Source organism: Chaetodon trifascialis, chromosome 4 (genome assembly GCF_039877785.1).
Source record: "Chaetodon trifascialis isolate fChaTrf1 chromosome 4, fChaTrf1.hap1, whole genome shotgun sequence".
Lineage (NCBI taxonomy): Eukaryota > Metazoa > Chordata > Actinopteri > Chaetodontiformes > Chaetodontidae > Chaetodon > Chaetodon trifascialis.
Window position 1 is genome coordinate 7,736,129 of NC_092059.1, and position 22,212 is coordinate 7,758,340.

The 22,212-nt window shown below is 46.0% G+C and overlaps 1 long non-coding RNA gene across 3 annotated transcripts in view; it reads left to right on the plus strand.

Moving 5' to 3' along the window:
• The window catches only part of LOC139330024 (uncharacterized), a 43,366-nt gene that overhangs the window by 20,306 nt on the left and 848 nt on the right, over positions 1–22,212 (plus strand). For all 3 annotated transcript variants that reach the window (XR_011602119.1, XR_011602117.1, XR_011602118.1), the window contains exons 3-4: positions 8,506–9,062; positions 9,127–10,089. This is a non-coding gene — a long non-coding RNA (uncharacterized lncRNA). The remainder of the gene's footprint in view (positions 1–8,505; positions 9,063–9,126; positions 10,090–22,212) is intronic.

Sequence of the window (22,212 nt, forward strand, 5' to 3'; positions counted from 1 at the left end):
ACTTGTCTGTCTGTCAGGGCCTTGACAGGAACTTGAGTGTGGGAAGGAAAGGCGCTCGGGTTGGGAAGGGGGAGATGGGGGCGGAAGGGGTTCAAGGAGGGGTTGAGGGTTGGGAGGTGATTTTCTTTAGAGGGGGATAGTTTGGGGGTTTGGTGTGCTGGGACGAGTGTCTGGCCTGAGAGGTCAGCAAGTGGACTTGAGCATGGAGCAAGTGTGTGTCTGTGTGTGCAGGGTTTTTTTGGAGGGGGTGGGGGCTCTCCAATAGCAACTCTAAAGAGATGTGGAATTTAGACGAGTCTGTTGGTCTGTGTCCTCCAATAATTCAGTTGTTCCAACCCCTCGGTCAGCGACACAAAAGGGCTGAACAGTGAGGAAATCAAGAAGAAGAGGAAACAAAAGCACCTGTTTTCACTTTTCTCTCTTTGTTCATTTTGGATTCCATCGAGCACTTCCACCGTCGCACAGATGTTATGAAGTCATGACAGTTTGAAGCTGATGTAGCCCAACTATTGCAGCAGACAGCGAAATGCATGGTGTGATATTAGGAAATATCCAGGATATTACACATAAGAGTGGAATTCAGTGCTCCCCTTGAATGAATTCACGTCTTTGTGAAGCTTCAGTCTCCAAAGTGAAATTATTAACATTTCCTTTGTATTTTATTTTATTGTATTCTATTTTTTTTAGACGTGGGAGGTGAGGGCAATTTTAGTTCAAACACCCCGGCTCACTCCTGGACCTGTTCCAGGATTACTTCCCGTAAGTGTTTCATTATAAGAATGACTCTTATTCAGATTTATATGGTGATATATAGTCCAACTGCACTGCAGCAGTTCTTTTTTTGTGCAGGGTGAGTGAGGCCAGTAAGGCTTTTTTCTGGATTAGGATGCCTCACTGAGCATAAGGGAAATAATGAGTAATGTTTGTCGTCAGCATAGGTGACATCAGATGTGCTTAAATGTCCCCTTGAGGCATGTTTAAATATATAAAAAATATATAAAATACTTTAATATGGGATTTCCACAAAAATGCTCAATTGCCTAATCAAAAATTATTTATGCAAATATTGTTAATTTCAAAATTTAGCAACTTCAGTGAAGTCCATTGTCTTTGCACAGGAGGTTTCAAGTTTTGACATCACACTTGTGTAAGTTGAATAAAAGAACAAAGATTGCCCTCCAATCTAGATGTGATTTTACAGATTATGGTTGTATATGCACGTTAAACTCAGATTTAAGATGAGCACAGAGAAACAGACGTGAAAAGCTGATGCAGGGGTGTCAGACTCTACCCATCAGTCTGCTCAGTGGAAACAGCGAAACAGTGCAGTGTTGTAGTTTATTCACTCCCTCTGAGCACATCCTCTTCATGACATGATCATCAGTCTAATAACTCACAATGTGAGGCCTGCGTTGGCATTTAACGGTCGTGAAAATGTTCTGGCTTCATGTTATCATTTTGAATGCATAGCTGTCAATCTAAAAGATTTCTTTTTTCTTAATTCCTGAAATGACTTTATGGAGAATGATTTTCTTCTGACAGCAGTAATGTGGTGTTTACACCTCACCGGCAAACACAGACAACAGGCACCTTATTCAGCAAACATTTACTAGGACACAGACACATGCCTTTGTCATTCATCCCCTCTCTATTTGGACTCCTGCTTTTGTATTTCTTCCACCCCTTTGCTCTTTCCATCTCTTGCTTTAATAGTTCTCTGTCTCTCTCTCTCCCTCTCTCTCTCTCTCTGGCTGTGTGAAGAGGTGATAGTATTGGGAGACAATGGGAAAGACTCACTTAATTAGCTGGATGAGAAGATGCATTGTGGCAATTACGGAGCACAAAGGGAGGGGAAGGTATGGCTCTGTAATGTGCTGCTGTGTGTATTTGCCTGGCTGTTGTAGCCTGGAGTGCAGCCAGGCCTTTATAGGGGAGAGTGAAAGCAGTAACAATGGAAGACAGGATGTACTCCACATGTAGAGCCATTTCCAGTCCTTTGACAAACAGGGACAATAGCTGCTACAGTCTCTTAATGGCTGGAAATGCAGAAACTGTATTCCCTTTTTATATGGATTGTGAGACTAAAATTTACAGGTGTGGCTGCACTGTGAAAGCGTAGGCCTTACTTATAGTTCTGTTATATTTTGGCACCACTTTCTAATGAGGTACCCACTACAGACATAACTGTATGTATGTTAAGAAATAAATTACTACCTTATAGATCAGTTATACTCAGTTATACTAAATTAAACAACTAGGATTGCAACTAATGGCTGTTTTCATTGTCAATTAACCTGTAGAATATTTTCTATTATGTTTGACTGCAGGGAAAGTCAGGTGGTCATGAAAGACCGCCCACAAACAGTGATTGTCCAATCATGGCGTAGCAACTGTAAGTAGGCAATAGATATGCCTGTTAGGTTTGTATTTTTCCTTATGTGGCGTTGCTGTTTGTGTGGCTGTAATTCTCGCTAGTATGGAGAATGGAGTGAAGGAAAAATGTAAGTAATGTATTAAACAGCGTGTTACAGGATTATAGCTTCAAAACGAGCCAGCTGGACGCACAAAACAGACGGCGTTTCAAGCAACTCACGGAGCTAAAGTTGGCTTATTTAGCGCGCTAGCTAGCTAGCTAGCTAGGCGGCTAGCTAGCTACATCGGATAATCTCACAAATGATACTTCGGTAATTTCGTTGACAGTTTATTTCTGTCAATCAACTACCAACTAACTGACAAATTGTTGTACCTCTAAAAGCAACTTTTGTTTTGCCAGGTTGTGTAAAGTCTCCTCCTTCAGTATGACGTGCTTTGTCTTTTAAGCTAATTTACTTCAGCTCTTGCCAAATGAAATGTTCGGCTGCTTGCCTTCTGGAGAAGTGCTGCAGTGCACCTGGCAACCCAAGTTGCTTTTATTAATGGCTCATAATCTATATTAGTAAAACATGTATTAAAATAACTGTTGAATGTCTCTTACAGATGTTATTCATTACAAATTGTCTTTTATAAATTGTGCCTTCTAAGAGAGTGGTACTGTAATGCTCATGTTTGACCTCGTTGTGTAACAGCAGTGACTAATTTTCTAATTTCCTCTTTCCGTGTCCATTCATCCATCCTCTTCATTTCTATTTCTGATTGTCCTGTTGCTGTGTACCAAACTGGACATGCTACTTTCTATTTCTGACTGGCTATGAGTGGGCCGCTGCTTGGTGCCACTGCATGTGGTGTGTGTGTATGTGTGTGTGTGCAGAGTTGGGTCTGGCAAAGAGCATCCTCCTCTAGTGGAGTGGCCTGAGGGGATTTCTTTCATGAAGTCAGATAACATCCAGGCGACCCCCTCTTCCCTTTTTTATAAGAGTTCTTTAACCTTGATAAATGAAGTAGAGGCGGAGAGGGAGGGAGGAAAAAGTTGCGGGCTGTGGTGGGGGATGAGGGTGTGATGGAGGGAGGAAAGATAGAGAGAGAGGGAGAGACACAAACTCCCTGGCCGGCTTGCTCTCAGGATCAATAACGTTCGGAGAGCTGCTGAGCACTCCTGTCTGGCAGCTCTACCATAGGGGATGGAAGGAACGGAGCGAGGGAGGGGGGAGGATGGGAGGGAAAGCAAGAAAAGGAGTGTTGAGAAAGCCTCTCTATCTCCCTCTTGTCACCCTTTTTTGCGAAGAGAGGCAATCGAGGCGGACGGCGATATAAAGATAGAAGGACGAGGGGATGGAGAGGAGCATACATAGATGGAGGGGACTTTAGACCAATGTACCTATCCAGCCGGACCATGCCACCCACCCACCTGCCTGCCTGCCTGCCTGCCAGGAAAATGCGCGCACACACACACTGTGGTCTCCTTTTACGGAGCCACAAGGTTACAGAGTGTCGATACAAACGCGCACAGCCCTCCGACAAATGGGATTTGGCATGTTCAATCAACAGTGCTGCCAAATCCCTGTTGTTAAGTATTGCAGAGCCATATCTGTCTGCAGTGGGCCTGAGCTATGCTACCAAGGCCCACTAACTGTCCCCTAAATATCCTCTATTAAAGTCCGCTGTAATAGAATTATCTGCTGTATTTGTCATTGGATTTGAATAGGTGTGTGTGCTGTGGCATAAATAGGGAACAGAGAGGTAGTTTTCACATGGTGCTCCTGTTATAGAAAAAAAAAAGGCCTCTTCCACCGATGCCTCTGGGTCATGGACTCCTGAGCTCTCTTCCTCTCTTCTTTCTCTCTCTTCTACTTGATTTCCTTGCTTGGAGTTTAAGTCACCGTTGGCCATCTCTCCTGGCCTTTTCCCTGTCCTCTGTTAGACCTGATCCTTTCATCTTCTCGCCCCCCCTAATCCTATGCTAGAGAAGCCTTCTCTTCACCCCACCGCTGCTTCCCATTGCTCTCTTTTTAACTCCGTGCCTCTTCTTATTTTAGCGTGTCCCTGTGCTCCTTGCGCTGCTTTCTTCTCCTTTCACTTTCTCTTTTTTTACTCCCCCTTTTATCACCCCTGCCTGTACTTCTTCTCAGTCTCCTTTTCTCTCCGTCTTCTGCATCACCCTTCCTCCTCCTCTTTTATTTTCCCCTGTCCTTAATTAAGTTAGTGATCAGTTGACTGCCCCTATCATCGGTAGAGAACAGGTTGGTCCTCCCACCTCAGGAGGGGGGTACATTGTCTGTGCTGGTTGACCAGTGTAATCCCTCCACTAGGGACAAAGGGCAGTACCCTCAGTACCTCAGCCACCCCTGAAGGGCATTAGCCCCCCGACGAGAGCAGTGCCCTGGCCTGCTCCTGCCTGCCTAACAGCCCAGCATCACACTGCTGACCCTCACACTCACACATATGCAGACATGTTGTATTAAGATCAGGAAGTCCTACTCTAAACCCCTCACACAACCCCACACACAGTACCTCTCTTCCTCTTTTTCTCTTTCACACACACACACACACTCACATGGGGACCGAATAGGTAAGGTTGCTATGGGAACGGTTGGTCAGAGTTTACCAGAGGGGAAACAAACAAAGTACTGTTCATGGAGGCAGAGGGTGCAGTGATGGTGTGTGTGTGTGTGTGTGTGTGTGTGTGTGTGTGTGTGTGTGTGTGTGTGTGTGTGTGTGTGTGTGTGTGTGTGTGTGTGTGTGTGTGTGTGTGTGTGTGTGTGTGTGTGTGTGTGTGTGTGTGTGTGTGTGTGTGTGTGTGTGTGTGTGATGTCTGGTGATTAGAAACATGTTTCTGAAGCTGTACACGCTGCTTTCTTTTTATATCTTTGTCCTCTTCACCAACACCTCACAGTTACTGTAGATCTCCTGTTCTTTACAGTGCCTTCATAAAACCTGTGAAGTGCTCAGTGGGAGGCAGATGTTCAGTGACTGCAGCTTGCGGAGGAATTTGACGTCTCTGGAAGCATAGTGTTGCCTGTTATATGTGAGGAACCAGAGTGTTATCATCATCAAGTTCACGTTAATGAAAGATGAGAACGCTTTCATCGTTTGACAGTGTTTCAAGGCTGCAACTGACCATCATTTTCATAAGTGATCAAGCTGCTGAATATTTTCTCAATTCGTCATTTAGTCTATATATCAAAAGAGTTAAAAACACCCTGGATCCCTGTCATTCAAAAATATTTAATGCGCTATAATGTTAAGACAAGGACCAACAGTAAATTTTCACATTTTACTAAAAAAATGGCTTAACCGATTAATTGATCATCGAAACAGTTGATTTAATTGACCAATAGTTGCAGGCTGGCATGATTTTGTATTTTGCGCTCTGCAGTCATCTGCTTCCTCTCAGCTATGTTTCAGTCCATGAAGGTGTATTTCTCTAAAGGCAATCTTTGCAAGTGCTTTCAACTTTCGAAAAGTCCAACATTTGTAAAAAGTTATTCTGCTTGGCTGAGGTGGAAATGTTAGCACATACTTAAATACTGTTTTCCACTGTTCAAGGTTTGATTCGCTGCCCGAACTGCGTCAACCAACAGCTGTTATTCGCACAACAGCTGTTGGTCTGGATGGAAACGTGAATTAATTCACATGTGAGATAGCTGATTTTCTGAAAATTCAATTCAGATTTGTGCTAAATTTGGGTGGAAATCTGACGACGTGCGCCAAAATTTCATATCCCGATGTAAGTAATTTTGCATCCAGGTAATGATACATATCACGATATAGCTCATTTTCTTTAAATTCGTTGAGTAAATAGTTTATATAAAATCTATTCCAAACCTTTCTCCAAATTTAAAATCAGTTAATTTGCACTCGACTGTACCTTTGTGACTCTTTTGTAGGTGTTTGAGTCTTTTGTGGGGACCTGTCTGCCACATAAAAGTACAGTTTTCTGGACCCCGTCAGACATTTCATACCCAAACCACATCCATGCAACAGAGGTAGCCCCTCTTTTAGGTGCGTGGCCCTCGTTTTATCTTTGTTTTGGATTAACCCGTTCAGTGTCATGTTCAGTCTCCTCCATGTTTGTTTGTGTTGCAGATTTCATGCCTGCATTCATGCCATGTGGAAGACTGCAAATGATGACATTTTGCTACAACAAGTGCAATTTGCAACACAATAAAATATGCAATAGAGCATAATGTGAGACGACGTTTTTCTGTCTTCATGCGGTGTATACAGTATTGTGATATTGCACAACCCTTCTTGTGTAGTGAAATGCAAGTAAATGCCTGCATTTCCCAGTGCCTGCTGTGCTGCTTCAGCTGTCTGTTTCTTTTCCCTTCGAATTATATGCTGTATCTCCCCTCCTCTCTGTTCCTCTTTTCTGCTCTCCTCTGGAAAAGTAGGTCTCGTGGTAGTTGGATGTCACCTCATCCGAGCCACAACCAGCAGCAACCTCCACAGTTCTCATTTTCTGTCATTCCCCTTTCTGCACTCCTCTCCACTCCCCCTCTTTTGAGGCGTATGAACAAAATGCATCTAAACTGTAAAGCAGCATACAAACCTGCTGCGTTTTTTCCCATAAAAATGCCACCATGCCTTCCTCGCTCCGTCTGCCTCCCCACCCCCTTTAATGCCTCCTCACCCTGCACTCGGCTGCTTGAGTAATATTTATTGCACAGTCTCTTTTAGTCTCAGTTTCTCCTTTTTATTTTTTCCCCCTGAAACAAACAAGTCCAATGCCATGGGGCAAAACACCCCTGACGCCACCACCTCCGCTACCCCTCCCCACCTTCTCCGCCCCCTGTTCCCTCTGCCCCTCGCTCCTTCAGCACTGACAGACAGACAAACGTACTGTTCTCTCTTTCTTTGCCTTTCACCTCTCAAACCTCCCTCCATCCATCCTGCCGGACGCGTACAATGCAGGCGCTCTATCCTGCGGCAGGGAGAATGCAGCCCTGAACTAACAATATCACCAAGGCTGCCTGAATGCCACCGAGTCCCATTGTGCTCTGTCAGAGGGGAGTTAACACCCATGTCTGAGCCCAATGAATAGTATTATTGTGTCTGAGACATGCACCGCACCCCCGGTCCCCATCCATGTCCCCCTAACTCAACTCGCCCCCCTCTCCCAAACTTGCCTCTCTTGTCCCAACAGTGTAACCCCCCACACCACTCTTGCACCCCCTCGCTCTTGTCTTAACAGGCAGCTCTAACTTCCAAAGACTTGCCGGCCCACCAACTCTAAACCTCTGCGCTTTACTTCTCTATTTCCCTGGCAGTCGGCCCGTGGGTTTTAGTCTCTTTTTCAGGCCTGCAGAGAGGTGGACAGAAAGGCTGTCACAGCTCTGTGGTGGCTGCGGCAAGGATATTTTGGAGATCGTGTGGTTGGTGTGGCGCGGTGCAATGTGGGCTGGTGGGGGTTGAATTCGGCCATGGCTCTTTCTCTGTTGAGGAACACAATGGGACCATGAATCCTCAAAGAAATGTCCCCCCAACTGCTATTATCATAAGAAGAGGGCTGCTGAACCCATTTGAATAATTCTAGATGATACAAAAGCTGAGATGTTTTCTTTGACAAAGTTTCTATAGAGCACCACTGGTCTGGCCAAAACATTTCCATTCCTTCACACTCACTAAACAGAGAAGGGTGAGGGAAGGGTAGTTTGAAATACCCGGTAAGTTTTAAATGTTGCTTTTGTTATTTATAACCATTAAGGCCAAATAAATATAAAACTCAGTGGTCATGTGCAGCCAAGGGAAAAGAGGGTGGTTGTTGAAGAGAAACTTTCCCTCTAAATATTTCTAATGTGTTCTATTGACGCAGTGGTGATTTTTATAATGGGCCCACTCTCGCTATATTTTGCTATCTGCAGCACATCAGAATCTAATAGCTGAGAGTACCTTTGGCAGACAGTAGCTCTCTGCCTGACACACTTAACTCTCAGGCCTCCAATCCCAGAAGTTTCTGCTCTCCAAGGTTAGCAGGTTCACATTACCGGCCGGGAGAGGATGCCAGAATCCTCACCCCTGACTTCTCGCTGATCAAAGACCAGGATTGACATTCAGACTGGGTAAAATGCTGAAAGTTAAGATTAACTTGTTTTTTCTCCACCTCTGTCTCTGGTTGTTTGTGTACAGCAGGAAGAGGAGGAGGAGGAGGCAGTGGAGGAGGAAAAAGAGAAGCAGAGTGGGTGGAAGGATGGAAGGAGAGAAGGATAGAAGCAGTTCGAGGAGGTGATTCGAAGCGGGTGAACCCAGAGCAGGTGAACACAGCTGTGGATCGCCATGGGCTCTCTGGCTGCCTTCCTCCTGTGGCCCCGGTGCTGCATACAGGGGTCCTGGGGAGCCAGCAGGGGCCAGCCAAAGCTGCGGCAGAGTGGGCAGGCTAGGCCAGCCAAGCCAGGAGAGAGGCAGGTGAGGCGGGTGAGCCGAGCTCTCATCCCCGCCGGCTAGGAGCCTCCGCGGCAGAGTGGATCAGCGCGGAGCAGCAGAAATCAATACAGAGGAGAGAGGCTAGCAGAGGTTGCCCAGCACCGCCTCCAGGCCTCAGAGCCCAGGGACCAACCACCACCACTGCTCCCAGCGCCTCTCTCCATCTCTCTTTCTATCTTTCTCCAACAGTCCCAGCACCAGCCAGGGCCAGGGCCCTAACCCTGCAACCGCCCCACACGCAGTGTGTGTGTGTGTGTGTGTGTGTGTGTGTGTGTGTGTGTGTGTGTGTGTGTGTGTGTGTGTGTGTGTGTGTGTGTGTGTCAGTAGGTGCACGTGTGTATAAAATAGAGAGAAAAAGGGAGAAGGAAGAGTCTGAGAGAGAGAGAAAGAGAGAGTCTTTGTGTGTGGTTCAGCCAGAGGGGTTTTTGCTGCGTCCAACACCACTTGATAAAACTTCGTCAGAGAGACATGGAGACATCGAGGGAGGGAGCGTAACGGAAGAAGAAGACAGGACGCTGAAGGTCTTTTTTCTTCCAGCTCCCTCCCTCTTATTACTCATTCCACCTTAACTGTTTGAATAAGGATCCATTGGCCTGTGTACCGCACACAGGACGTTTCCACTCTGTCCCACTTCCAAGCACGTAGCGCATATTATTCCTAAGATCTCATGAGCCAAGATGAAAGGACAATTTGAACTTTTTCTCTCATCCAGTGTATCAGACACAGCCTGTCTTTTCGCCTTATATTTTCTTACCCTCACTACAGCAGCTCCCATCAGAGGATATGGCAGTGCAGTATTGATCTATAAGGTGGAAGAGAGGAAGGCGGGCCCGGGCTTTCATACCTCTCTGTGCGTGTGTGTGTGGAAATAGCACCTGAAGTCCACTTACTGCTGTGCAGCAGGGATCCCACGGCAGCCCAAGTGAATGGCTGCTAATTGAATGAGAGATGAAAAGGACAGTAGTTGTACCTGCTCAGAGCCCCCCCTCCTTCTATCTGCTGCTACTTGGGTTTTCATCTGACGTTTTTCTCCTCCACGTTTACGAAAGTCCCTCTCCACTCAAAGAGACTCGCCCTTCAGATGTTTAAGCAAATTGGTGATGACTAAAGAAAAAATCCTCAGAGGAAGTGGTGGAAACATCCGGCTGAAAACTTCAGCCTCGAGAGGTCGTGCCGCAAAACCGTCTGTGCTGTGCATATTTGTGGACATGGAAGGACATTACAGGACAGACTGACAGTTTTCCAAGCGTGAAAACTTAACCGAGATTACAATGGGACTCATACCTCTTGGTGAGTACAATATCCTCATTTAATTGCTTCTTTTTGTAGTAAATAAAACCAATTATATGATTCTGAGAGATACATGTTGAACTAAGCACGGAGAATAACAGAAATAAGAATTTATTTCCCCTCCTGGTAACAGTGTTATGATAAGATACCATCTCTGCTCAGAGGTGCGAGTGTGTTTCTAAAGTGAACACAGACACGTTATGTTGTAGTTGATCTCAGTCGGCTCTCAACGGGAGCCCTGGGCTGTGATCATACTGTCACCGAGTGTTGGAGGAGTTCGTTGTTGTTGCCTGTACCAGGGAGGTATTAAAGCACAACTCCCCCTCGCCTGCCAATCTCCTGGCACACAGAGAGAGACTGGCGCCTCTCTACGCCTCAGCCTGGCAGCGACCCATGCTTACAAAATGGCCGATTCCTGTCTGCCAGCTGTCTCCCTCAGCCAAGATGGCGCTCAGTCGCTTTTTAATGCCCGCTGTTTGCCATCTGCCCTCTAATTGTTAACGGCTATGCAAATATCCTGTAATTGCATTTGCATGTGCTTGATACTTAACCCCTCCCCCTCGGTTGTAAATAATAGCGCTAGCATAAAGAAGGAAAAAAAGGAAACACAATCCTGTGAGTTTGCTGATTGAATACACAGCAGGACTAATTAGCCCTGTTGTTGCCCTCCTCTTTACTTTTCTTTAAGCTCACCTTATGCAAATCGCTGATGGCGTGTTCCTGCTTTTGATGCTAGCTGAAAAATGGAGCGTCACCCTGTCTTTCCCTGAGCGGCTCATTCGGAGACGCTCATGTGTCTTGTCATTGTGCCATATGTGACATCTGTGGTTGGCTGCATTACCAGGGTACCCTGCCTTCTCTGACAGGCAAAGCCCACACTGTAAAGGGGAGCGGGAGCGAGGGAGAGGCATAACATAATGACCTCATTAGCATGCTCAGCACTCCCTGCTATAGGCCCTGGTGCGCTGCTGCGCCGTGGGACCCACGGGTGTACGCCCTTCTCACAGCACTCAGCATGCAACATTGTGTTCTCCCCACACAATGCGGCGCTTCATACAGGCTTTATTACGCCTTGTCAAAGCGCAGGGGGATCAGGGGTATCAGTGCAGAAGCAGCAGGGTACGGGCTGTGTACGTGGAACAGGAGATGTATTGGTGCTTTATGGTCTTAATGTGGTGTTAGTTGTGCTGATGGATCCTCTGTTGCTGCTGTTGTGCATTGACGCGTGTGTTTATGTTTTTGTGTGCGTCCGGCTTCCATAGTGGTGTGTTTGTGCAATTGTCCGTTTCATTGTGAACTCCCGTGGCATTCGTGGCCGTTTTCACCTGTCAGTGCTAATTATTGGATAGAGCGATTTGGTGAATTGTGTCCTGGAAATAGGCTATCATCCACTCTGAAGACCTGCTGTATGGTATCTGTTGACTGTCTGTAGTAGTGTAGCCTTGAACTTCACAGCAAGGACTTGAGGACGAGGCACACGCAGTCTCTCTCCTTCAGGAAGTACCCATGACAAAGGGCTGTTTTTTCTAAATAGTTGCTTACCATACAGCAAATTACAGGCTATGTTTTGTCCTTGAAATCTGTGTGGAGATTTGGAAATAAATGATCTTTTTAAAGTCTTGCGGTAACAACTGCTGTCATTTACCCGTCCATCATGGGCTGATTCATCTTCTCCGTCAGACTCAGGCAGTTTTAATCAAGCTTCTCTGTCTAATCAGCCCATACTGACACTGATGAGGCTGAGGTGGAGAGCAGGTTAGTGTAAAGAGCCCACGCTAGCTGTATTTAGCCTGGAGGGCTTGCTGACTACTGTATCCTTTTGTGGGGGGAAAATGGCAGTCAAGAAGACAGACAGGCAGGCTCAAATCTGCTCTCATGGTACATTGAGGCAACAGCAGTCCAGACGTTCTAGATTTCATTGATTTTATGTGCGGATTTTTATTTAGCTATTTTTTTTCCCCAGGTTAATAAATCTAGTGGAAGTTAGGATGAGAAAAAGTTAGAAAAACAGGTCGATGAGACAGGGACAGAGAGTGAAAGAAGAAAATAAGAGCCCAATAGAGGAAAATCAGTTAAAAACATGTTAAAACTGTCATATAATCTTGAATGTGGATGCGTGTGTGGGCACTATAGAAGGGTGGGGTTCTGTTGGTGGCGGGAGAGGGATGGAGCACAAGCGCAGGGAGGAGGGTGCTAAGTCTTTCTCAGAAGAAAGACTATTTTGTCTGGATCATGCGAGATAGAGTGGGTGGAGCCGTTTCATCCTTCATTTGCATGTTCAAATCAAACACGGGGGACCATATGTTTTGTGAAGCGCCGGAGGAAGATAACACCCCGGCCCGTATGCTAGTCAGCCGCCATGACTGTTGCATGCACTCATATCAACACACGCGCACTGACTTGCAAGCTCATCCACATCACGTGGATGCGAATGTGTCCATTCGCGCTCACACTCGTGCACCCCAACACCATGTCCTGCGCAAAGCTTTTATCCTAATAACCATCGTCACTGTGTGTTACCTCGCTGCCGCAATTATGCATAATTCAACACAAGGAGAACAGGCGGGACGGTATAGAAGACCTGGCTTTAGGTGGACATATTGCATGCGTATGTCCATGCGTGTCAGTCGCTTCATAGGAGATGAGCAGAGTGACAATATCCATTTTTTCCACTGTCATAGGCTTTAAGTCCTTCAACAGCAAAGTCACACCTGGAGTGAACCAAATTATTTTCTTTTTTTTTCTTAATTACATAAATTATGGGCATATGCGTCGTACATAATTTGTGTCTTTCCATCAGAATTATGAGTGTTAATACTGGATTACGAACAGCATTTTGTTAAAGATGTTAAGAAAGATTTTTGCAGGATTGAAAACATGATTTGGTCCAGGCGAAATGGAAAAACTCCACCATACTCGGAAATAGGGTGATCAAACTTTGGATGTGGCCTCTACCCCTTAGAGTGAGACAGTTTTATCAGATTATACAAACTATATTTTGGGGTGTATTTGCTACTAATTTTGGCGAAGCGGCTTGAATGTGGACTGTTCATTTGTGTGTGTGATTGTCGTCCAGTCTGCTGCAGCTTTTCTCATTCAGACTGCCCACTGCTTTTTATTTGCTTAGGTATTGATTGAATGTGTTCCACCCACTAAAGTAATAGTTGCTGAAAGCATTTACAGCCATCGCTCAATTCATCCTGGCCCGTTCCACACGTCTTTCTTTCTTTGTTGTCTCGAAATGCTCCATCATTCAAATGAAAAACGAAATTTGAATAGGCGTGTTGATACCTGTTAAATAGAGCACCCAAGGTAAACTTGCCATTTTTGATTTGCCATTTTCAGATAACTTGTTCCTATGAAGATTTTCCTTATGTGAAGTTAAAATTACAGTAAATTGTGCATGTAATGATGTTTTATTTTGTAAAGATTAAGTGAGATTTTATTTTGAAGAGATTGCTAAACCCAGATGATCAGAAAAGCCTTTTTGAGATGCCCTTTTTTCCATATTTTTTATTTTTTATTTTTCACACATATATTTGAAATATATTTTGATAAAGATGTTCACTTTCTTTCCATTATTTCGACAAATTCCATTTTTTGACATTTTGTTTTGTGATCTTTCCAGTAATCCTGACAATTACAATATAAATTTGTTAAACAAATTGCTGATCTTTAATTAAATAATCCATATTTCTTTTACCAACGGCACTTTTTTATGTGTCTGTGAGTAACAGCAGCTGTTTTATTGGTAAGATGCACAGATAAATTCATTCCTTTGACACTCGACCAAATTCCTTATGCGAAACCAGCCTACTTAGGATGTAATTCCTGAGTCAAGTGCTGCTGCTGCTGCTGCTGCTGTTTCCACAGAGCTGCAACACTGAGCCCCAAGTCTGATTATAGACTCAGGGAAAAACAGTCAGGCATTTATCCAAGTCACTGATTATGTCATTTCAACAGGCTGCAAACACTCAGACGGGCTAGACAGCTCTGAGGGGAGAATTATGAAGCCGGAGTGGAATGGAGGCTGTATGAAAAGGAAATGAAAATGGAGTAGTGCCGTATGTGTGATTAAACTGCCTGCTCGCCAGCAAAAGGCCACGCTGCTGTAGCACAGGCCTGAGATTTGGCCGTAATGAAAATGTGAAAGTGGAGGGGTTTGAACCCCCTGAATGACGCGTATGAGCACGCACGCACACACGCACCCGTGCACCCGTGCACATACATTATATAGTATGCGTATGCACTCAGGCTGAATGGTTTATATGAGCGAGCATTGTGAGAGACTGCAGATGCAATTTGAGACATCAAGCAGAGAGGACAAATATTGTGCGGAAAGAAAGTAAAGCTTCCCGGATTGAAGATAAAACATTTAGATTAACGCTTAGCAGGTAATTCACACAAGCCGCCGATAATCCCGGAGTCGTTGTTGCCCTTAGAAACAGACAGACAAGACGAGCAACATAAATATTAAATTGCACCATTCAGATGCAGAGACAGCATCCCAGTCATCAAGCGTGGGAACAGGCTAAATGATTAGGCGATGAGGGGTCTGTGCAGTGGAGGGGGTTGTGGTTAGTTCATGGCTAGACGCCCCAGCTGCACTGACTTCCATTCAGAAACAGGTTAGGAAAGACCTCAAGGGTCAAGGTCAGGGGTGTGTGTATGTATGTGTGTGTGTGTGTGTGTGTAGGGGGGTATTAGTGCAGCATAGAGCTGTGTTTGTATGTGTGTGCGCGTGTGTGTGGTTCATCTGCTGTTCATCCCTGGCTGGCTGGCTGACTGTCTGTAAGCTGCCTCCGTGTTTGCTTATTTTATAAGCTGCTTCTTATTGCTTCGCTCCAGGGACAACTTGAGCTGAGAAGCAGGGGAACCCAACCCCCTTCAGTCAGCCTCTGGCCAGTCTCCAGCCGGCCCTGAGCCAAATCGAGCCAGAAATCAGTCCTGCAGCCCAGTCAGCCCCCTGGTCAAACAACCCCCAGCCAAACACACTCAAACCCAGTCAGACACTTTGACAGCCCCCCTTGTCTGTCTCAGTCTGCTGCCTCCTGTAATTTAACATGTCGGCTCGGGGTTCATCGTACGTGCGCGCCACAATCAGAATCGCATGTTGAACGCTTTGGTTGGATCCACGCGGACATCGTTTTAAATCATCACAGTTTAAATCTCAGATCAAATACCCGCTCAGATACAGTGCGCTTTAGTCCGGGCCATTTGCTGATTTCATACGTTGCTTTGCCATGTGTCACATTTTCTTGATGAGGCCGCCCATCAATAGCAATCCTCTTTACTGGTGAAACGCTGCTGGTCACTGTATCATTGCCATTTCATCAAATCATCTGAGAGGCGAGCGCGTGAGCTTGCGGCACATTACGCCTCTTTGAAATAAACAGTGTAAGCCCTTTAAGAGGAGGGACTGCAGTGCATGAGGAGAGGAGAAGAGAGGAGAGGAGAGGAGAGGAGAGGAGAGGAGAGGAGAAAGAGGGGACGTGGAGGGAGATGAGGAAAAAGAGAGGACAGAGGAAGAGAGGAGAAAAAGGGGAGAAATGGAGACACAAGCTAACCCACCCTGCGGTAGCCAGCCTCCATTCTTCATCTGGGACTTATGCTTCATTAGACTGTCTGAAAGAAAGACCCGCTTTCCCTCATCACCTCAATAGACTAGTCCCCCTTCTCTTCCATAGCCTAGAGGGCTCTCCTACAAAAACCCACCTCCCTTACCCCCTGTTTGCCTCCTCATTTCTGCCTCTGTCTCCTAATCATCTCAACTCGAGCTGAAATCAAGCTTAGTAACAGCAGTTTTGTGAGCCCCTCTGGTCTGCCCCCACCCACCCCCACCGCACCCCCTCCAAACCTCCTATCATCCTCCGATCCCCACCAGCTCCCCTTCTCTGCTCATTCACTCACCTTGGTCCGACACACCACCCACCCACTGCTTAAATCCCTATCAGCATGTCAAGTAAATGTCTGCCCAGCTGGGGTTGACACACACACACATATATATACACGCACACACACATGCTGAAATATAAATGCAGTGCACACACAATCTTTTGCTTGCTTCTGGGGTTTAGCCTTCCTCCCTGCTGACCCTTTTCACCCGTGTTTTGCTCTCTTCCCCTGCTCGCCGCCTCTCTTTCCCCCTCTGCCTCTCCTCAGGCACTGATCTGACAGGATGGTTTGGCTAGCTGACTATATCTGCAAGAGGTTTATCAGAGGGCTCCACCGCGCTCCTTCAGTTGCCTACCTGGTTTTATTTTCAAAATTAAAGTGCTTTCTCCAAACGCCGCTCGGTACCTAAGGCCACGCTCGCCTTTACATCCCATCTGTTTGATTAAAAGGTTACTGGAATCCTATCCTCTACATTTGTTACAGTAAAATCTGGTCAGTTTATCTCCTAATAAAATCTGGAGCTGAAATATCTGTGCCGTGTGTTACGAAATAAGGTCTCATATCTGCAGTATTTTCAAGTCACTCTACTACCAAATATCCTCGCGGGGTTTTTTTTTTTTTTTTGCCAGATGGAAGCAAAAAAAATTCACCCGAGAACATTCTTAACTCAAGTTTTCACTACGCTGTATTTTTTAAGATAAATTGTATTTAAGATATCTCCCTTGCCTCAGTCATTTTGAATAAAAGCCACCTGGATTACATCGTGATGAAGATATTTATTATACGTAGAGATCAGATTTGCCTGCTGGAGGAAGAGCTTTTGTGTTTGTCTCATGAGCGTTTGCGTATCTGTCCGCAATTGTGTCTACTTTAGCCTCTCAGTTAAGGCAAAGTGTTTTCCTTGTTTATCTAAATTGTCCCAAACTTATTCTTCTCTAAGTCTCAGTCTCGTGGGGTGTAAAAATTATTTATGTAATTCATGTTTATTTTGCTCCGTGTTATCCCCCTGCATGTGTCTGTGGTTCATATACTCTGCTGATGTCATTAACATAAAGGGGGACAGGGAACACTGAGCTCCTTGCAGACTATAAAAACCACACAGCTCCCCTGTTTCTTCTCAGAATGAAGTGACTGTTTCCCGCTTTATTGCCCTCCCCGCTGCGCCACATTTCAATCATTACTCTGATTTTTGGGAACAATGACGAGCACGGTGCATTCTCAGCAGCGCCTCTGTCAGCGTGGCACAATCTTTATGTAAATGTATTCAGATGCAGCCTCAGCTCCGTAGACCATCCTCTCTGCTGGGTGGTGGTGGAGGCTGTTCAGTCGCATTTTCTCCTGTTGCAGGCTAGCAGGCTGAAAACGTGCAACACGGCTGGTGAAGCACACACGGCGAGGTGGACCCCTGCCAACGCGCCTCAGAAACCCCTATTAAACCCTATGTTTATATTGCGGCTGTGATTTACAAATGTGCGTTTTCTTGCCTTTAGGCATGTGCACCCCCTATGTCGTTCTGCTTTTTCATCAGGCGCGCAGCAGACAGCGATAGAATTTGTGAGGACGGGGTCCTTGCTGCATGTGCGCGACGAGATGGGAAGGGGAGGGGAGCAAGAGAGCGAGAAGAGGAGGTGTGTGCGTGTGCATTTTCATCTTAGTGGGTGCTCTTCTCCGGAGCCCACTGCTCTGTTCATATTGAGATATTTCCTGAGCACATTGACACAATTATGCACGCGCACACACACACACACACACACACACACACACACACACACACACACACACACACACACACACACACACACACACACACACACACACACACACACACAGTTCTTTTATGTATGACTGTGCTCCTCAGCTCTGGTTCATCTCTAATGTTCTGAACTTGACTCTCAGCAAGTTCATTGTTATTCATTTCACTGTCATCCTGGGCGCCCTGTGAGACTGACTAAGTCTCCAGCCCAGGTTTCCCAGGCAGGACCGTGTTTGTCACACACACACACGCCCACACAAAGCTATTGTTTCAGCAGCAGGATGTCTGTAGTCCTCTGGGTAAAGGTGTGTGCTGACTGTATCAGAGGACACCGTGAGACGGTGCAGTTTGTCAATGACCCGGTTCTGCAGCATCCAGCTACTGCAAAGTTCAGTTCTCAGGTGATTCGATGCAGTGAGAGCAGGCGTACGGCGTGTTCTGCATGGGCTTGTATTGTCTTTATTTTGGTAGATTGGAAATATTAAAATGTCATTTTAGCTTTAGCAGCTATTTTCATCCATGTTCATCTCATATCACATAAAGCCAAGTAAAAAGCAATCTCTCAGTGGAACTTTTGTGGTGCTTGCTGTGATTGCTTTACAGTTTTCTTTTATCGAATGAAAAGCAAAAACAACCTCTTCAGCTTTCTTTCCCCCTCTTATTCTGTTGCCCTTCACTGTCTCCTTTCTTTCTCTTTTTTTTAACTTTCTCCTTCTGGCACAAGAAAACCGGGGGCTGCAGTTTGCTTAGCTGAGTCCATAAAGAGGCGTTTTAAAAAGCTGTGTTAACAGACCAACAAAGCTTTAAATGTGCCCCCCTCTGTGAGGGGGTGGTTCCCATAGGGATGTAGCGTGGCGCTCCATTGGTAGGCCTCTATCCGGCCTCTCATTCAGCCCAACGCTCAGTCACGGCCACTTATGGTAGGAGGGAAAATCACACAATTCAGCCCAGGCCTGATCCAATGACATGTTTTTTTAATGAGGTGGCTCTATGTCTTTGTTTGGGCACCAAATTCAAGTCCAGACCTGAGCAAGTCCTGCTGAATAAGATGCAAGGCCATGGCCAGGCACAACTCGCCAGGAAAGCACAAAGAGCTCGGCTTCTGTTGAGCCACTGAATGGCTCTTTACTTTGCACTGTTCCTCACTGGAATATTAGCAGTACCAGGCATGCACGTTCTGAGAAAGCATTCAGAAGTTTTGTTTCTTCCTCGCTTTGTGCGCTGCCATCTGTACAAATCCTGTTTAAAAACTGTGGGGTGAAAGGTGTAAATGTGCTGAAGGACAAGCTCAAAACTCTTGTTTATTTTTAACAGAATAAAAATGACGGTCAAGAGAAGCAGCCGTTAGTCATTTCTGGCTCCTCCAGTTATTTTTTTACAGGGTCATACCCAGAGAGATTTCTTTCTCTTTCATTTTCACCGGCGCAAGTGTCTTTTTCAGAAAACGCCACACCATATATCACACGTATATGTGCACGTGTCATACGGTGTGTGTACATCTGCGAGCGTGCCAGGCGCTCACTGCCTTGTATGTTCAGGGGTGAGGACTGTCATTAAACTGTCTACCTGCATCACCAGACTCAACCATCACCCTGCCTGGCTGTTCATCCTGCTTCTCGCCGGGCCCTCGAACAACACACACACACACACACACACACACGCACACACACAGTGTGGTGTGTGATTCACTTGGCCATCAGCCAGGATTCACATACACAAAGCATGCAGCATGTCTCCTCACACTTGACACGCAACTGATATAAGATTTGGAAGGCTGACATTCATACTGATATGTTGATGTTAAAGCTGCAGATAGCCGATACTTTGTGCCACTTTTCCTTTTTCTTTTTTTAGTTTCATTCCAAACGATTATACCCACAGAGAATTGAAACATGTCTTTGACACACTGGTCAAAATCAGTAGTTTATAGAATTTATATTTGAAGCATATTTGGAGCCAGAAACAAATTAAGTATTCATAAGAAAAAATGCAAAGAATTATATAGAATATAGAGTTTTAGTCATAAATATAGAAAAGTGTGAAAAAACATAAATGTCATTATGGTTAACAAAGATTTCCTTTTCATCCTGATGCCCTTACCCTCACCTGGGGACCCTTTGGATTTTTATAGGGACTCCTTTGGGGGTCTGACTTTGGGGTTTGGAGCTGGTTTAAATCTTTGTGTGACACTAAATGTTTATACTGAAGCCAGGGAACTGAAAGTGGATTCATAGTTTCATAAGGAAAGGTTACTTCCATCTGCAGCCTTTGACGTTTTCTTTTGATAACTACCAACAACAATAAACTACTGATACATTTTGCAAGTGCAATCTGTTTGAAAGCCTCCATTGTATGACCAGTTTAACACCGCGGCACGCTACTTTGGCCCAGTGAATGTGCCCGCCTGGATGCTGAAGTGCTCTTCTAGCCTCTCTTACAACCAGCCCATCAGCCAGGCTACTTGTCTCTGATTTAGTCCGACTCTGTTCTTTGCTCACGTTCAAGGTTGTGGTAATGGGGAATTAGTATGCACAGAAGCAGACAGACGGCCATGTGGATCTATTAGGTAGCCAGACTGGAGAAGAAGACTGGAGTGGGGTGGGGGGGGGCAGAGCATCTCTAACGGAGAGGGAGTTGAGCATGGCCTCTCCTCCTCCTGTCCCGCTCCCTTCCCTCTCCCCTTTATCGCCTCGTTCCCCATGCCCTGTCCCAAACCTTAATGGGACGTCAGACGGACAGCCTCGCCTGAATTGAGCAGGGAGAGCAGCCTCCACCCCCCTTGTTGTCTCTCCAAAAAAAAAAAAAAAAAAAAGAGACTCCCCCATCCCCCTACCTTCCCCGTTGCCCCTCTTGCTCTCACGCTGCTAGCACCCATAGCGGCTCCCCTTGCTTCTGAGGGGTATTGAAGGGGTCCCAGACACCCTCCGCTCCTCAGCCCCTCAGCCTAACTCTGCATAAATTAGGCACGTCTCCCTGGTGTCTCGTCAGCCGGTCGGGGCACCCCTGGCCCCGGGTCTCCCGTCTCCCAATCTGCTGCTCCTTCTCCCCTCATGCTGTCACCTTCTGTCTCCCCCCCGCCTCCCCCATCTACTGTATTCTGTCAATCCTCGACATCCTCAAGCTAAGAGAGCTCCTTTCTTGCGTTTGTTATTTCTTCCAAAATCACGATTACGTCCTCTCCTGCCTCTTTTTCATCAATCCTTCACTTCCTCGTTTTCTTTTTTCCCCCTAAATCCCTTGACACACTCGCTCCCACCTTACCTGCTTTATATTCTCCACATTCTCTCTCTCTATCTCTACTTTTCGTATCCTTCCAGCTCTGTTTTACCCAGATCAACCAAGCACTCTCCTCTCCTTTCCTCTCCTCTCCTTTTCAGCCAGGATATTGTTTACATCTGTCTTGCTAATCACTGGCAGAGCCTCTCTAGACCTCACAGATGTTGCAATAATACAGGGGATTAGCAGGCTTAACACTTGGTCTTATTTGGGGAGTTTCCCCGATGGCCTGGCAGTGAAGCTCCGTCAGCTCCTCTGAATTTGACCTTTTTCCTGTTTCACTCTGCGCTAAGATCCTGCAGTCCCACTTCTCTTTGATTTGTGATTTCTTTTTTTTTTTTTCTTTTTTTTTACAAGCGTCTGGCATGCTGATGTTGCTTTATCCAGATTGGTGCTCTGGGCTCTCACTTCTTGCAGCTACATCACTGCCTGGGTTAAATGCAATTACAGAGCTAAACTGCTTGACATATGACAGGGAGCAGTTTAGCAACAAGCAATGCTCTTTTTTAAGCAGCTCTTTCACCTGGTGAAAAATTTAAATGCCCATAAAATCGCCCATGAATATTCATATCCCTCATTTTAGCCTTTACAGCTGCCTTGCTGATTCTATTTATACTTCCCGGGTCTCCTCTATCCTCACAGCATTAACACTGCGATGTAGCTAGCTAGCTAGCACTGTGTTAGCTGCTCTCTCTGCTCACCACGGGGATGCTCCAGTCTTCCCGGTCTCCTCTGCTCTCCTCTTTAACTCAGCGCTGAAAGATAATTAGATGGCCTCCTCAGACTCAGCATCTCTGCTGCTGCTCTCTGCGTCATGCGCTGCAACCGAGTCCTGTTTTATGACCAAGCACATCCAGTGTGTGAGGCAGTCAGTGTGTGTGTGTGTGTGTTTGGGGGTCAATGTATTTCTGTCTGGATCCTAATCCCAAAGGTGATATTAGTCTGGTAGGGGGGCAACCCATCCCCCCCCCCACATGTGTGTTTATGTGTGTGTTTGTGCTGCAGGCGTTGGTTTCAGCCGTGAAGCCCAGACAGGCTCTACCTCGACCTTTGACCCATGACTGTCTGCTTGCTCAGGGGTCATGCACACCATTGATACAGACAGCTGATAGACGCCCCAACAAACGCACATGCACAAACGCGCCCCGGCAGTAAACATTAACAGTTTGGTGCGTCTGGAGGGATGATGACACAAACAG